Source organism: Passer montanus, unplaced genomic scaffold, assembly GCF_014805655.1.
Source record: "Passer montanus isolate IOZ18808 unplaced genomic scaffold, ASM1480565v1 scaffold114, whole genome shotgun sequence".
Lineage (NCBI taxonomy): Eukaryota > Metazoa > Chordata > Aves > Passeriformes > Passeridae > Passer > Passer montanus.
Genome location: NW_024358058.1, coordinates 1,022,224 through 1,035,987, shown reverse-complemented (window position 1 = coordinate 1,035,987; position 13,764 = coordinate 1,022,224). Strand labels below are relative to the sequence as shown.

The 13,764-nt window shown below is 56.1% G+C and overlaps 1 long non-coding RNA gene across 1 annotated transcript; it reads left to right on the top strand.

Moving 5' to 3' along the window:
* Positions 1-5,278: 5,278 nt before the first annotated feature.
* Positions 5,279-10,841, top strand: LOC120496378. Its single transcript, XR_005626289.1, has 3 exons — positions 5,279-5,290; positions 6,868-6,871; positions 10,459-10,841. It is a non-coding gene; the product is annotated as an uncharacterized LOC120496378 (long non-coding RNA).
* The last annotated feature ends 2,923 nt before the right edge of the window (positions 10,842-13,764 follow it).

Genomic DNA, 13,764 nt, shown 5'->3' with positions numbered 1-13,764 from the left:
AGCCCCAGGTAACGCACACAGAGCCCCGGACTGCTTTGGGGGGAAGGGGCCTTGCAGCCCCCCCTGTCCCACCCGTGCCACGGGCAGGGACACCTCCCAGACCCCCAGAGGATCCAAGCCCTGCCCAGCCTCCCCGGTGCTCCCAGGGATGGGCAGCCCCAGCACCTCCGAGCACCCTGGGTGTCTCTGGGCAATGTCCCGCTGTCCGTTCCCATTTGAGGCAGGTTTTTGTCCCTTCACTCATCCCCTGGCACCTTCTCCTGCAGTGCCAAACACCGAGCAGAGCTGATGGCACGGCCAGGGGGTTCCAAGCTGCTTTTTGCCTGATTTTGCTCCAAATCTGAGAGAGATGCTCTGTGGGAGAGGGGAGCTCCTGGGGCAGGCAGGATTTTTGTATTTCGGGGTTTCAGCGAGGGGCTGAGGGCTGGCAGGGCAGCTCCCAGCCTGCCCTGGCTCCCCCGTGCCATGGCACCCCTGGCACCTCCGGGGCTGGCAGGGCTGGCAGCTCTGTCCCCAGGGCTCTCCAGTGGTGCCAGCCGTGAGAAGCAGCTCCAGGGGCAGCCCAGGACTGCCAGGGCTGGGTCTCACAGGCGGGGCAGCCAGAGTCTCCTTTCTGCCCCCACCCTCCCACCTCCAAATGCACTTTTTTCTTCCTTGAACTCCCAATTTCAAATAAAACTGTAGTGAAACCCCCTGACTGCTTGAGCTGCAGCTTTTGGGAGACCTCAAAACATTTTTTTTTTTGTTACAAAGTATTTTAAAAACGTTTTAGTCAATAGTATGTTGTGCACTTTTTTCTTCCTTGAACTCCCAATTTCAAATAAAACTGTAGTTTTATTTGAAAACTGACTGCTTGAGCTGCAGCTTTTGGGAGACCTCAAAACATTTTTTTTGTTACAAAGTATTTTAAAAACTTTTTAGTTAATAGAATAGTATGTTCTTAAAGTTTACAGATAATTTGTTTAGCCAATTATTACAACTACATGCATATTTGTTTTATATAATGTTTGGGGTTTTATGAATAATACATAATAAATTATGTATAAGAGGAGGATATAAAATTCTATATAAATAAATATACATATTTTGAATATATAATAATTATAATAAATATATAAATATATAAAATACATATATAAAATATATATTTTAATATATAAATATATTAAAAATAGATAATGTATATATTATAATGTATTATAAATAATAAATATTATAAATAATATATATTTATATAATATAAATTATATATATTATTTATATGTAAATATTAAGATAAGGAATGTTGGTTTAGAAATATTATGGAATAAGATAGATATTGTCAAGAGAAAAATAGAAATAGAAATAAGATTTAAAATATGGTTTCATAACAAAGATTAGATATTTTAGAAAAAATAGAATTCTGAAAGATACCTTGTAGAAAGATTTAGAACAAACTGAATCCAACACCTGCTGACCCCCAGTGACGAACTCCTGGGCTCAGCTGGGGGCACTGGGCTGTGCTGCGTGCCCAGGGCTGAGCCTCTCTTCAGCCTCCTCCTCTTCCTCCTTTGGCATCCCTGAGCCCACCCAGGGCCCCCCGTGCCCCCCGTCCCACACCCCCAGGGCAGGGCAGGGGCAGCGCCCCGGGCAGCGCCAGGGAGGGACCCGGGCTGCTGGGGTTGTTTCATTTCCATGGGGTGGGATTGTTGGGGTAGGCTTTTTGAGTTTTATTTGTGGTCAAAAATAATAGGTTTATTATATGGTTAAGAGAGTAGGGAGATGGTAAAGTTTGTGTACAGTTAGTGGTAGTTAAAGGTTTTTTTGTTATAGAGTGTTTTAAAAACTTTTAAATGGATTGTTATTATTTACTATTTAGTTAATATGCATTGTTAAATTTCATATATTTTTTCGTTAATTATTAAAAGTATATGTATATTTATTTTGTATAATGTTTGGGGTTTTAAATTAATAATATATATAATATGTTATTATTTAGTTTAAATAATTTAATTAATTTCTTAAGCATATTTTTATGTCGTTTTAAGCTTTATTTCAGTCAATTTTAAAACATATTGTTCAATGTTTTTATTTGTTATATTATTGTATTTTTTTATTTTTAGATTTTGCAGTTGTAGTTAGTTTTTCAGTTCTGTTGTAATTTTTGTTTGTTATATCGTTGTAATTTTTTTGTATTTTTAGATTTTGTAGTTCTAGTTAGGGTTTTGGGGTTTTTTGTTTTGTTTTGATTTTTGTTTTGTTTTGTTTTGTTTTGTTTTGTTTTTGTTTTTAAGGTTTGTTTTTTTCAGCTTTCTAAAAATCCTACCTTTACCAGTTCCCACAGGACTCGACAGGTTCAGCCATGGAGCAGGAATCCAGGGCCAGGCTGGTGCCCGCACCTGTGCCACTGCCCTGTGCCACTGCCCTGAGCTACCATCCTTGTGCCATCTCCCTATGCCGCCACCCTGTGCCACTGCCCTGTGCCACCGCCCTGTGCCACTTTACAAATCAAGAACTGGTGTTTTGCTGAGGACAAACAAACCTGCACAAGCCTGACACGTACCCCGAAGCAGACGGGAGGGTCTGCAGGGCTTGTCCTGCCACTTTGTTCCATTTCCTCCCACTCCTCCCCACCAGTTTCACTCTGCCCTGGGACCTCTCCACAATGGCCAGGGCAGCCAAAAGCTGCTGGTGCCCTCAGTGCCACCCCCGTGCCCCCCCACCGCTGCTGGAGGGATGTGGGGGCTCCTGGCTCAGCCCCCTCCGCCTGGCAGGGTTTAACTCTGCCTTGGCTTCCCAGTCGTGCCGGGCTTGGCTCCCCCACGCAGCATCTCAGCCTGGGGAAGTGAGAGCCCAGCCCCGGCCACGGCACAGCCACAGCTGCAGCTGGGCTGAGCAGGGGCTGCAACACCACAGCAGCCTGTGCCCACCCTGCCCGGGCAGGGGCTGCTTTGGGGCTGTCCTAAGGGGGGACGTGGGGTTGTGTCCCCAGAGAAGCCCCGAGCCCCTCACTGGGGAGATGAGCCTTGAATTTAGGTCACTCAGGGCTCACACACGGGGAGTTTTCAGCACTGAAGGTTCCTCCCCCCGAGGGTGCTGGCACTGCCCAGGGAATGGTCCCGGCCCCAAGGCTGCCAGAGCTCCAGGAGCGTTTGGACAGCGCTGCCAGGGCTGCTCAGGGTGGGGCTGTTGGGGTGGCTGTGCACGATCCCTGTGGGCTCCTTCTAACCCAGGATACTCCAGGATATTCCAGAGTCACACACAGTGGGACAAGGACTTGGTGCAGTGTGGAACAGGACAGAGACAGGGGATGTTCCCAAAGCCAGCAGGGCTGGACCCAGCAGTGGGAAGATTCAGCAGAAAGGGCAGGCACTGCCCACACACCCCTGGGCTGAGACCACGAGAAAGGAGGATGGAAAACGGGGCTGAGATGGGAAATGGGGCTGAGATGGGACATGGGGCTGAGATGGAACATGGGGCTGAAATGGGACATGGGGCTGAAATGGGACATGGGGCTGAGATGGGACATGGAGTGAGATGGGAAATGGGGCTGAGATGGGAAATGGGGCTGAGATGGGGAAACAGTGTGGAACAGGACAGAGCCAGGGGATGTTCCCAAAGCCAGCAGGGCTGGACCCAGCAGTGGGAAGATTCAGCAGAAAGGGCAGGCACTGCCCACACACCACTGGGCTGAGACCACGAGAAAGGAGGATGGAAAATGGGGCTGAGATGGGAAATGGGGCTGAGATGGGACATGGGGCTGAGATGGAACATGGGGCTGAGATGGGAAATGGGGCTGAAATGGGAAATGGGGCTGAGATGGAACATGGGGCTGAGATGGAACACAGGGCTGAAATGGAAAATGGAGTGAGATGGGAAATGGGGCTGAGATGGGACATGGGGCTGAGATGGGACATGGGGCTGAGATGGGACATGGGGCTGAGATGGGACATGGGGCTGAGATGGGAAATGGGGCTGAGATGGGAAATGGGGAACACGGGGCTGAGATGGAACACGGGGCTCCCCTGTCCTGGCTGAGCCTCTCCTGCTGCAGCAGAGCTGTCCCTGGGGTCTGGTGAGCCTCTCCCACGGATTGGGAACAGAGCCTGGAGCAGGGACTCACCTCACTGTGTGGTTTCTATTACTCCTCACATGAAGCTGAAACCTGACATCAGATCACAAAACCCACTGAGTGAAGAAATCTGGGGAGGGAGGGGGAATCCCCCGTTGGGTCCCAGAGGCACCACGGTGTCCCCTCCTTCCCCCTGCAGCAAAGGCACAAAGGCCACCGTGGTCCCGGGGTCCCAGGGCTTGGATCAGCTCCACTTCAGGGCACCTTTGCAGGGTGAAACTTCCTGATCCTCTCCCACGGGAATGATGGATTCACTGAGCTGTTTTAGCTTGAAAAACCAGGAAAAGTACCCCAAGAACAGCACGTTCACATCCCAGTGACGTCCAAAACTCTAACTCAGCCAGGCAAAAACTCTCCTGTGCCTTCTCCTGTGGGGCACCCATCCCTGCTTTGGGACTTGTCCAGCTGGCAGGGAACATGTGGGCAGGCCTGGGTGCTGTCCCCTTCCTGTCCATGGGCAAAATTTACCCTCAGGTTTGACAGCTGCCTCAGTCCCTGCTGGATGCCCCATTTGGCATCTTGGACAGCCCCTGTGGGCAAGGCTCCGGTCCCTGCCCCCTGCTCCATGTCTAACTCCTTTGACAGCCATCTCCTTTGCTCCACCTCTCACTTTCCTTCTCCCTCCCCCCCTTCCTCTCCTTCCCGCTGTCCCCATCCCTTTTTCCAGAGCCTGTGCCCGGACCAGGCTCCCCCAGCAGGTTCTCCCAACCCTGTTTTGGTTTCTCCCATCACGCTCTGCCTCAGGCAGCCTTCGCCCCACGCCCTGCTGGGGCAGCACGGTCCCAGCGGGGCAGCCCTGGAGATCCCCCGGCCTCGGGGGTGGCGCTGAGATGGTTTCTGGGGGCGAGGGCGCCTTTCCTTTCCATTCAGAGGAGATTTCCCCGCCCGTGAACAGCCCTGAGGGTTTCCTGCCCGTGGGCGGATTCTATCTTGGGCTGCAGCGGCGCCGGGGGACCCCACCTGGGGCCGGGGATGCCCCGTTTCCTCCTCCTCCTCCTCCACACCATTCCCAGGGCGCTCTCATCAGCCCAGCTCATTTTTTGTCGATTTTAAAGCTGTTTGCCAAGCCCCCCGGGCAGGATCGAGCTCACAAAGCAGGTCCTCAAGGATCCCCAGGCTCTGCTGTGCCTGTGTGGGATGATATCCCACTGCTCGTGGAAAATAGAGCAGAGGGACCTGGTCCTCATCTTGGCCACCTGTGGGAGATGGATTGGTAGAGAAATAAAATATTAATTTTTTTTTTAAAAATCAAACTTTTAAAATTCTCCGCAAATTTATTTCCCATAGTCACCCAGAGTGGGATTCTGTACAACCAGAACATCTGAGCATGACAATTTGGGGACCACTTTCTTTGAGTCCTCAGGGCTGGGGTGCGCTCTCCAGTTCTTCATCAGCAGATGAAGGGATGAGGGATGATCGTGGTGGGTCTGAGGAGCACCATGGTGGCCGTGGGAGGTGGCTGCAGGGGTTTTGTCACGGCAGCAGTGTAGCAAAGGAGCACTGCTGCATTTTTCAACACTCCACACTAAACACGGGGCTCGCACTCAGAATTCCCCTGAGAAGTTTCCAACGAGCTGCCCGAGGCTCTCTGTGTGGGATGGAGGAGTTTCCATCCCAGCTCTGCCCGGGCTGGGGCTGGGTTCCTCCTGCAGGTCCCAAGGGAGGGTTCCAGGCCTGTCCCCTCACTGTGTCCCCTCCATCCCCCAGAAGGGGACGTGGCCCTGCCTGGCAGGTGCCTGGGGATGTTCAGTGCCCGTCCCACTGTCCTTGCCTTGGCTCCCCAGCTGCAAAAGGGGCTGGGGGCTGTGCAAACCCCCTGGGCAGTTCACACCAGGGCTGTCCCCTCCTCAGCCCCAGGGCCTTGGGGACACACATGGCCCTGGGAGCACAGTGGCCCTGGGGACACTCGTGGTCCTGGGGACACACATGACCCCAGGGACACACATGGCCCTGGGAGCACAGTGGCCCTGGGGACACTCGTGTCCCTGGGGACACGCATGACCCCAGGGACACACATGGCCCTGGGGACACTCGTGTCCCTGGGGACACACATGACCCCAGGGACACACATGGCCCTGGGAGCACAGTGGCCCTGGTGACACACATGGCCCCGGGGACACACGTGGCCCCGGGGACATACGTGGCCCTGGTGACACTCGTGTCCCTGGGGACACACATGACCCCGGGGACACACGTGGCCCCGGGGACATACGTGGCCCTGGTGACACTCGTGTCCCTGGCCATGCGCAGCCATCAGTCACTCTGGCAGGAGCAGAGCCCGATGGAGGGGGGTGTCCTGCCCGGTGACAGGGACACCCCAGGTGGTGGCAGTGGGGGAGCAGAGCCGCTGGTGTCCCTGCTCTATGCTGTGCCCACAGGAAGAGAGGAAGAAGAGGGTCCCTGATGCCTCCTGGCAGGAAGGACAATGAGGATGACAATGCTCTCAACATCACTTGTGTCCCCACAGCTGGAAGGAAAGGAGTGAAAGGGAAGGAGAGAGGGAACCATCCCTGTCACCAACGTGCCTCAGATGCCCTGTGGGGCAGCCCCGGCAGGCAGGGATGCACTGGATCTGTCATGTGCCTCCAGAGTGTCCCACGGGGGACAGCGACTGTCACAACTCAGCTGGCAGGCTCGGAGCAGTGGCGGGGGCTGCTGGTGACAAACGGCACCCGAAGGGAGGGCGGCACGTGGAGCCAGGGGTGCTCCGAGGGAGCTGCTGTGGCCCCTGCTGGGTCACCCTTAGGTGGTGCCAGGAGGGTGTCCCAGCTCTGCGGGGGTGGCCAGGAAGGAGGGACACCCTCGGGGGAAGGGGCACAGTGTGGCCAAAGCAGCCCCTGCTGGGAGCCCATCCCGGGGGCTGCTCCCCTGCGCAGGGGCTGGGAGGGAGCTGGGGACAAAGTCGCTGTAATGTGAGAGATGAGCGGGCCTTAGAAAGAGGAAAAAAAAATTAAAAAAAGAAGAAAAGGGTTTTGAGGCCTTTCTTCTCTCTCGCTGTTGTTGTTGTTATCCATAAATAATAATTAAACCACCATTTCCAGCCCAGGCCACTTGTTTTAAATTTCCTGGCTAAAGTGATGTAACAGCTGTGCGTGATGCAACGCCATGTGGAATGCATCATCCAGGAAACCAAAAACAAAATCGCCTTTCTGGCCAGGAGCTCGGCACGGCTCCTGCCCCCAGCCCCCGGTGCGGGGGTCCCGCAGCCCCCACGTCTGGGCTTTGATGTCTCCGTGGGAGGGGGACAGCAAGGGGGGGACACAAGGGGGAGGCAGCTCCTGCTCCGAGCCTGCTGAGCTCCAGGTCAGCTCTAATTAAAAACTTTACAAATCAAGAACTGGTGTTTTGCTGAGGACAAACAAACCTGCACAAGCCTGACACGTACCCCGAAGCAGACGGGAGGGTCTGCAGGGCTTGTCCTGCCACTTTGTTCCATTTCCTCCCACTCCTCCCCCCCAGTTTCACTCTGCCCTGGGACCCCACCCTGTGCCACTGCCCTGTGCCACCGCCCTGTGCCACTTTACAAATCAAGAACTGGTGTTTTGCTGAGGACAAACAAACCTGCACAAGCCTGACACGTACCCCGAAGCAGACGGGAGGGTCTGCAGGGCTTGTCCTGCCACTTTGTTCCATTTCCTCCCACTCCTCCCCCCAAGTTTCGCTCTGCCCTGGGACCTCTCCACAATGGCCAGGGCAGCCAAAAGCTGCTGGTGCCCTCAGTGCCACCCCCGTGCCCCCCCACCGCTGCTGGAGGGATGTGGGGGCTCCTGGCTCAGCCCCCTCCGCCTGGCAGGGTTTAACTCTGCCTTGGCTTCCCACTGCTCCAGGGAAGAATAAACTCCGTGGGATGTCCCTGCCCATCCCTCTGCCCCATCCACCTGTGCCCTGTGCCAGTGACCTGCCTCTGAACTGGAGCTGGCCAGAAAGGACAGAGAAAGGGAAGAAAAAGAAGAGAAAGGGAAAGGGAAAGAGAAAAGAGGAGGAAAAATTTAAAAAAAAAACGAAACAAAAAGAAAATCAAAAACCAACCCAAGGCTGCAGTGGGAAATCAGAAGTCAGAGCTGAGGCATTTCGGCAGCCGGGGCTGGAATGTCTGACTCACACTGTGACTAAATGCAAATATGAACTCAAACCTGCTCCTTAAAGTCCTCGGCATCCAGCGAGGAGCCCCGAGCTCCCACCGGCCCCTGCCAATGGCCAGCCCGGCCGGACACTGGCCATTCCAGGACGGGCACCTGCAGCCAGCAGTGCCCGCAGCCCCGCTCTGTCCCACCCCTGAGCGGGCTGGGAGGGAGCCGGGGGCAGGATGGGGCTGCCACACCTCGGCTCTGGGTGGGACACACGCCTGCTTGTGCCTCTCGTGTCCCACGCTGAGGGGGCTCAGTGCAGCCACCGGCCTCGCTGGGCACTCCTGGTCTGTCCATCTCCTCTGGGCCAGGCACCAGGTCCTTGGCTGTGGGTGGCTGTCACAGCGTCACCAGCCACTACCAGAAGGAAAAAGGGTCTGGGTCCCTGGAGGGGGAAATACCACAGCCAGGGAATCACTGGGTGGAAACCCAGCCCAGCTCGAAGGAAATTCCAGGGAAATGGGGACTTTTCTCCAGTACATATCTAATTTTTTTCTAAAGCCTATTTTGTTGCCCAGCACTGAATTGTACTTTATTAATTTCTAGTTTTGTAAGAGGGGGTGGGAGGATCTGAGGGCAGTTGCTGGTGTCCCACAGCTCCCTCTGGGGACAGAGCCTCCCCCACCCATTTCCACTGCACAGAGGCTGGACCAGCTCAGCGTTCCCAAGCTCGCCTGGCCAAGGACTGACCAAGCCTTCCCCAGACCCTCATGAACCCCTGGAATGTGCCCTGGGGACACCGATGGGCCTGGGTGGGGGGTCAGAGGCAGAACAACTTGCACCAAAGCTGCCTTTGAACAATCCATCCGTCCATCCATCCATCCATCCATCCATCCATCCATCCATCCATCCATCCCTTCTCAGGTCTCAGCCTTTCCTTCTGCACCAGCAGCTCTGCAGACACAAATGGGACCTGCAACTCCTTGCTGATCTCAGTGACCTTGGCTGGTTTTTGGCTCTGGGAATGGGGCCAGGACACCTCACCTGCCCCTGGGTCAGGCAGGCTCTGCCTGAGGCTTGTTCAGGGCTCCTCTGCCCAGGGATGCTGGGCTCACACCCAACGGCACCTACAATGGTCTCCAAGGGCTCCATGAGAGCAGAGTGTGGCCCTGATGTCATCACACAGAGGGGAAACTGAGGCACCGTGACCAGGGACAGAGGTAAAAGCCCAGCCAGAGGAACTGCTCCTCTTCCAGGGTAGATCACAGAGTCATGGAATGGTTTGGGTTGGGAGGAACCCTAAAGCCCATCCAGCCATGGGCAGGGACACCTCCCACTGTCCCAGGCTGCTCCCAGCCCTGTCCAGCCTGGCCTTGGGCACTGCCAGGGATGCAGGGGCAGCCACAGCTGCTCTGTGCAGCAGAGCTGAGGATGACATTGTGGAGGATGACCTGCCTGTGAGGGAAGCTCTCCATGCCCTCCTTTGGACAGTGCTGCCTTTGGAGCCTCCACTCCACTTTTCTTCCCTGGCATTTCCAGCTCTGAGCATTGCAAGAGCCGCTGGGAAACTGCTTCATTTCAGCCACAGCTCCCAGCACTTGGACACAACCTCAGCTTTATTTTCTTATTTATCAGCTGTGTGCTATCAGCACAACCAACTGTGAAGTTGGTGAAAACTGCTACCCCCATCCCAAAGGTCCAGGGGATGGAAACAATGAGAACTCAAGCTGTTCTTGGGGTTCTTGAGAGAATCTTGACAGTTCTGGGGGCTGCCCTGTGCAGGGCCAGGAGCTGGGCTCTGATGATCCTTGTGGGTACCTTCCCACTCAGAAGGTCCCAGGATTCTGTGGTTCTGTGTTGCCCATGCTGTGTTTTGTGCCCCTACCCACCTCACGAGGTGCCCAGGGGATGTTGAAGCTTCCCCTGAGCCTGAGGCTCCGGCACTTCTCCAGGTGGGGAATGTCACCGGAGCCCCTCTGGTGTCACCTCTGGGTGGACGTGTCTGCAGAGCATCCCCGTGGTGCCCCTTGGTGCATCCCCTCAGCCCCTCTGCTTCCTCCTGCCCGACCAAAATAGCCTGAAATGGGAAACTGAGGGGGCCACGCTGTGAACTGCAAGGGGGAACTGCTCAGCTTCAGGAAAAAACCCCACAATGTCAGAGGAGTTTTAAACCTTCCTGTTCCCCACAAGCAGGCCTGGGGACACACTTTTTGCCATGATGCTGCCACCCACCAGGAAGGAGGCATTATTAATTATAAACTAATTAATTACAGGCTGCAGAGCTGGGTGGGGACAAACCTAAGGGGCTTCAACAAGGGCAGGTGTAGGGTCCTGCACCCGGGAGGAACAACCCAGCACGGGCTGGGGGTGACCCGCTGAGAGCAGCTCTGCAGAGAAGGACCTGGGGGTGCTGGGGGATGGCAAACTGTCCCTGAGCCAGCAGAGTGTCCTGGGGCCGGGGGACCCTGGGGGCAGCGGGGGGAGCGTGGCCAGCGGGGCAGGGAGGGATCCTGCCCCTCTGCTGGGGGGCTGTGTCCAGCTCTGGGACAAGAAGGACAAGGAGCTGCTGGGGAGAGTCCAGTGGAGGCCCCAAAGATGATTTGGGGTCTGGAGCTTCTCTGGTGAGGAGAGACTGTGGGAGCTGGGCTTGGTTAATCCAGAGAAGACTGAGAGGGGATCTCACCAATCCATACAAGCATCTCCAAGGGGTGTCAGAGGATGGTGCCAGACACTGTTCTGGTGCCCAGGAACAGGACAAAGGTCATAAACTAAACCACCAGAAGTCCTACATCAACATGAGGAAGAACTTCTTTCCATGAGGGCAGCAGAGCCCTGGAACAGGCTGCACAAAGAGGCTGTGGAGTCTCTGCCCAAGAGAGGGAGACTCCAAAGCCCACCTGGATGTGTTCCTGTGTCACCTGCTCTGGGTGACCCTTCCCTGGCAGGGACTTGAACTGCATGGTCTGGAGAGGTCCCCTCCAAGCCCAACCATTCTGTTAAACAAAAATTCTATTTTCAACATAGACCAAGTGACCAAAACAGCTCAGAGCAGGAAAATCTCCTCACTGCTTTCATTCTCACACTGTCCTGGCCACAAATGCCTGTGGAAAACCAGAGAGACCTGGCCCATCCCATCCCATCCCATCCCGTCCCATCCCGTCCCATCCCTCCCCTCCATCACTTGGCTTTGCTGAGCCACCACCAGCAGCAGAGCGAAGCTCAAAGGTTTAATTACAATTGTTGACAGGGAAATTACGGCCACAGATGCAAAATTAGAATATAATTGTGTTAGGGAAATGTTTCATCTTCTCCCTGTCATCCCCGGGAGCGGAAGGCGGAGGGGGAGCAGCAGGAGAGGGATGATGTTGGCAGGAGGCCTCACAGTGGGGGGAGTGACAGGGCTGGGGGTGCTGGGGGGTGACACCAGTCCCGAGGGCCTCTGAGCCCAGAGGAAATGCAGCAGAAGGGGGTGAATGGCTCCTTTTTCCAGAGCAGCAGTGGCGAGGCAATGCTTGCCTTCCTTCACCCAGGGCTGCAGAGGGACTGGGGACAAGGCCTGCAGGGACAGGAGCCAGGGAATGGCTGCCAGTGCCACAGGGCAGGGCTGGATGGGAGATTGGGCAGGAATTGTTCCCTGGCAGGGTGGGCAGGCCCTGGCTTGGGGTGCCCAGAGCAGCTGTGGCTGCCCCTGGATCCCTGGCAGTGCCCAAGGCCAGGCTGGGCAGGGCTGGGAGCAGCCTGGGATGGTGGGAAATATCCCCCCCCAGAGCATGAGGATGGAACAAGATCAAGTCTAAGGTCCTCTCCACCCAAAGTGTTCCATGATTTTATGATTCCATGTGCCTTGGACCAGCACCTCAGTGCCAGCCCACACCCCCATCCTTGCTGAATTGGGGCAGGGGCCATCCTCACATGCTCACCCCTGCGATGATCCATCCCTGATGACAGGAGGTGACTTTGGTCAGTGACCCCATTTAAATGCGGGCAATTCTTTCCACTTTAAAAAAAAGAAAATAAAAGCCAAATGGCCCAAAGCTGCAGGTGACAGCTGGCCCCAGATCTGGCTGCAGAGGGGTCAGACACAGGGAAACCCAAACCAGCACTGCTGACAGATGAGCCTGGAGCTGCCTGGGCAGGGCAGGAGAAGCAGCTTTTGCCAGGGAGAACAGCCCAGCTCCTCCAAGATCCCTGTGTTGGGATGCAGGGAGAGGAGGTGAACCCCTGCCCACACCTGCTGCAACCACGTTTGTGCCTCTGCTCCTGCACCTCGAGTAACTGGTAAAGCACCATCCCTCCACCCTCACGCTGAATCCCAGCTCCTCCAAAACCCACTGGGTGGGGGAAGCAGCTCCCAGGACCCTGGGCAATGATACAAACTCCCTCACCCCAGAGGGCCAGGCAGACACACATTCCACAGTCCCATTGGCACCTTTGATCCCAAGCACCTGCCAGCTGCTGCCAAGTGCCAGCACCGGCTGCAGCAGGAAAGGGGACAGGGAAATGGGAGGGGAGTGTGGAGTTCTAAGGGTGACACGGGCAGTGGGGTCCAGGGAACTTGGTGACACAGAGCTGTGTTGTGGGGTCACGCACTGGAGAGCAGGGATGGGGAACCACAGGGGCCTGGTTAGGCTGGAGAGGAGGGATGGTGCCAAATCATGAATTTTGACAAGTTCAAGTGCAACATTCTGCACATGGGTCGAGGCAATCCCAAGCAAAAGAACAGGCTGGATAAAGAACAGATCAGGAGCAGCCCTGGGGAGAAGGACTCGGGGTGTTGGTGGGTGAGAGGCTCAGCCTGCCCCGGCCATGGGCACTGCCCCAGAAACCCCCCCTGTGCTGGGCTGAGCCCCCAGCGTGGGCAGCAGGGCAGGGGGGGATTCTGCCCCTCTGCCCCTGTGCTCAGCTCAGACCCCCCCTGCAGAGCTGCCCCAGCCCTGGAACAGCAGCAGGAGGACGTGGAGCTGCTGCAGCCAGGCCAGAGGAGGCCACGGAGATGCTGCCAGGGCTGGAGCCCCTCTGCTCTGAGCCAGGCTGGCAGAGCTGGGGCTGCTCCCCTGGACAAGAGAAGGCTCCAGGCAGAGCTCAGAGCCCCTGGCAGGGCCTGAAGGGGCTCCAGGAGAGCTGCAGAGGGACTGGGGACAAGGCCTGCAGGGACAGGAGCCAGGGAATGGCTGCCAGTGCCACAGGGCAGGGCTGGATGGGAGATTGGGCAGGAATTGTTCCCTGGCAGGGTGGGCAGGCCCTGGCTTGGGGTGCCCAGAGCAGCTGTGGCTGCCCCTGGATCCCTGGCAGTGCCCAAGGCCAGGCTGGGCAGGGCTGGGAGCAGCCTGGGACAGTGGGAGGTGTCCCTGCCATGGCAGGGGTGGAACGAGACGAAATTTGAGGCCTCTCCACACCCGACACGCTCCGAGGATGTCACACACGGACTCTCCATGCCACTGCAGTTCGGGGCCGTTCGGGGCCGGTCCAGGCCTCAGCGCTCGCGGGTGACCCCACAGCGGGGCTGCCCCGTCCCCACCACCCCCGGGGCTGCGCTGTGCCGGGGGCACCGCCGGCCCCAGCGGCGCGCAAGGTGCCCCCGGGGCC